Here is a 4100-nt window from a genome sequence, read left to right as displayed (position 1 = left end):
GAAGTAGTGACCCCTGGTACATTAAAAAAATCCCGATGGTGGTCACTTGACTAACAGGGACCCTCAGTGATCCACAGCCCATCACAGGTCGAAAGTAAGAGTAGTGACCGTTAACTCAGGGTTATCTGTGCAGCTCCTAATCTGTGCTTATATTGCTTTCTTTGCGCTGGGGAGACTGACAAGTATATAGGACGGGTGTCTTAGATAAAAGGGGACTGCACAGTGCACAGTGTGGATGTGCAATGCACAGAGTGGATGTTTAGGGGTGGTGCGGCAACCTTCCCTGGCGCTTTTTAGGTAGGCAGCAGTCAATCAGGCAATAGCTCTGTTCACTCCACTGAGACAAGGAACTCTCCCATGTGGGACAGTACACAAGTTTCATCCTGAAGCAGTGACCCCTGGTACATTAAAAAAATCCCGATGGTGGTCACTTGACTAACAGGGACCCTCAGTGATCCACAGCCCATCACAGGTCGAAAGTAAGAGTAGTGACCGTTAACTCAGGGTTATCTGTGCAGATCCTAATCTGTGCTTATATTGCTTTCTTTGCACTGGGGAGATTGACAAGTATATAGGACGGGTGTCTTAGATAAAAGGGGACTGCACAGTGCACAGTGTGGATGTGCAATGCACAGAGTGGATGTTTAGGGGTGGTGCAGCAACCTTCCCTGGCGCTTTTTAGGTAGGCAGCAGTCAATCAGGCAATAGCTCCATTCACTCCACTGAGACAAGGAACTCTCCCATGTGGGACAGTACACAAGTTTCATCCTGAAGCAGTGACCCCTGGTACATTAAAAAAATCCCGATGGTGGTCACTTGACTAACAGGGACCCTCAGTGATCCACAGCCCATCACAGGTCGAAAGTAAGAGTAGTGACCGTTAACTCAGGGTTATCTGTGCAGATCCTAATCTGTGCTTATATTGCTTTGTTTGCACCGAATAAATTGAAAATGTATAATATCGTGACGCAACACTATGTACGGGTACATTGTTTACGGGGTGTCTTGTAGACTAAGGGGGCATGAACTTACATGTACCGTAGCTATAAAAGCAAGTTATTCGGACAGAAAAAGAGTCAGCTGAGGATTTTCGTGCAAATACTTGTCTAATTTGTTTTTGAATGTCTCAATTGAAATACTGTTCACGGTATCTGAGGGTAATCTGTTCCAGATATTTACAACTCTGTTAAAGAAGAAGTATTTTGCTTCGTGGGATTGGAATCGTTTTCCCATGATTTTGCAGCCATTACTTCTGGTTTGACTCGACCGGTCTATATCAAAATATTTATTCATGTCTAAGTTGTCATATCCCTTCATGATTTTGAAAACTTCAATAAGGTCCCCTCTTAACCTGCGCTTCGTTAGGCTAAATAATTTAAGTTCTTCAAGGCGTTCCTCATATGGTTTGTTTCTAAGTCGTGGTACCATTTTTGTGATTCTTCGCTGAATTTTCTCTAATTTTTCAATGTCCTTTCTGTAGTACGGAGACCAGAATTGCACACAATACTCAAGATGGGGGCGCACTAGCGAGTTGTACAAGGCAAGTATGACTTTTTCTGATTTAAACTCGAAAGTTCTTCCAATAAAACCCACTAGCTTGTTTACAATTTTTACCGCATCGGTACACTGCTTGCTTGGTTTTAGGTCTTTTGATATTATCACACCAAGATCCTTTTCACTGTCTGTACTTGATAACTGAATATTGTTCATTTTGTAATCTGCATGGACATTGTTACTTCCAATATGAAGTACTTTACATTTTTCTGTGTTGAATTTCATTTGCCATTTTTCTGCCCAGCTTGCTAAAGTATTAAGGTCATTTTGTAACTGCTGCCACTGTAATTTTGAAGTGACTTTATTGGTTATTTTAGTATCATCTGCAAATTTGGATACTTTACAATTTAGACCCTCATCAATGTCATTTATATAGATAATAAAAAGTATCGGTCCAAGTACTGAGCCTTGGGGAACGCCGCTGATCACATTACGCCATTTGGATTCCTTTCCGTTTATCACAACTCGCTGTTTTCGGTCTGACAGCCAGTCTTGTAACCATTTTAGCGTCTTTCCTTTTATTCCATGTGCTTCTATTTTTCTCATGAGACGCTTGTGAGGGACAGTGTCAAATGCTTTCTGAAAGTCGAGGTAAATTATATGTACTGCTCTTGAGTCATCGTATGATTTGTAAACATCATGGAAGAAGTCCAGTAGGTTAGTTAAGCATGAACGACGATGTCTGAATCCATGTTGCGAGTCTTTAATTATATTATTTTCTTCTAGATAATTAACTATTTTATCTCTTATGATTTTTTCCATTAACTTGCACACTACTGATGTTAAGCTGATTGGTCTGTAATTTCTTGGGTGCAACTCATTTCCTTTTTTGAAAATTGGTGTTACATTTGCTAGTTTCCATTCGCGTGGAACTTTCCCAGTACTTAATGATTTATTGAATAAGACAGAGAGTGGCAGCAGTAACTCATGTTTTGCTTCTTTGAGAATTCTCGGTGATATTTTATCGGGGCCAGGGGTTTTGTTTATGTCCGTACTATTCATGGCTGAAAGGATATCATTATTATGGATAGCATAGTTACTAAGGACTGTGCTATTTGCTTGGTTTGTGGGTAACAGTAGGTTTCTGGTGGTGTTTTCTACTGTAAAAACAGACGCAAAGTAATCGTTAAGAATGTTTGCCATTTCGACCTCATTTTCAGTGTGTCTGCCATTGTTTGTTTCTAGAGGACCTATTGATGTAGTCATAACCTTTTTCTTTCTAATGTAACTGTAAAATTCTTTAGGATTTGATTTGCACGTATTAGCAATGTGGATCTCCAGTGCTCTTTTGCTTTGTTTAATAAGTCTTTTCGATGTGCGGCGTAGATTATCGTATTGTAATTTATCATCATTATTTTGTGTAGCTTTATATTTATGGTATGCCTGTTTTTTGGCTATTAAGTTACTTTTTATTTCACTGGACCACCACTTTGGTTTACTATTTCCAGCTGGACGTCTGTTACGTAGTGGCACACATGACTTTACCACTTCATTAAATTTTTCGGTGAATATTTCCCATGCTTGGTTTATGTCATCGGTTTCAGACATTTGATTCCAATCTGCAGTTGCAAGTAGCGCTCTGAGCCTGTTGAAATTAGCTCTACGATAACCTGGGACCTTTTCTTTGCTCTCCGTTTCTTTTACTTTTTCAGTAGTAATATTAAACTGTATAGTTCGATGATCACTGGAACTAAACTCAGGTCCTATTTCAACGTTGTTGACTAGGTTATCATTTGTAGTCAAGATGATGTCTAGGATATTGTTTCCTCTCGTTGGGTATTCTACGTGTTGGGAAAGGGCGCTTTCCTGAAGATTCGTATAAAGCTCTTGTCCTGAGTGTGCCGTCAGTGGTTCACCCCACTTTGTTACCGGTAGATTAAAGTCTCCAAAAATTATGCTATCCTCTTGACAACAAATTTCCGCAATTTGATCATAAAGTTTTTCATCTGTCTCAGTTGACTGTGCTGGCGGACGATAGATGAGACATATATTTATTTTGTGTGAATTAATACTTAGCTGAACATAACTGGCATCTATGTTGGTAATACTGGGTTTGGATAGCACAAGGGGATGGAGACTAGTTTTCACATATAGTAAAACACCGCCACCAGCTCGATGTGGTCGCTCACAGCTGAAAATATTGTACCCTGTTAGTGAGTATTCCGCTAGAAAGTCACGGTCAGATGTGTTAATCCAGGACTCTGTGATGCCAATGATGTCATAATTTTCTAGGTAAATTAGAGATTCTAAATCCTCAAACTTGTTACGTAGACTACGTGCGTTAGCATAGCAGACTCTAATTCCGTTCCGAACAGTTGGTGATCTGACTTTGTGGGTATTTACGTTAAGGTTACTGTTCCTGGACGTGCCGCGTTTTTTGATCTGAAGAGGGCGACTTTATCGTGTAGAAGTCTACCTAGCCGTGCCGCTCCTACTGAGTTCAAATGGAGACCATCTTTCTGGAATAGAGTATGTTGCTCATAAAACTGGTCCCACAGATTGACAAAGTCGACTCCCTCTTGCGTGCAGAGAGATTTGAGCCGGTT

Source organism: Coenobita brevimanus, chromosome 116 (genome assembly GCF_032717465.1).
Source record: "Coenobita brevimanus isolate Jiangsu-jjx chromosome 116, ASM3271746v2, whole genome shotgun sequence".
In the NCBI taxonomy this organism is placed as follows: Eukaryota; Metazoa; Arthropoda; class Malacostraca; order Decapoda; family Coenobitidae; genus Coenobita; species Coenobita brevimanus.
This window is presented reverse-complemented; position numbering follows the sequence as displayed.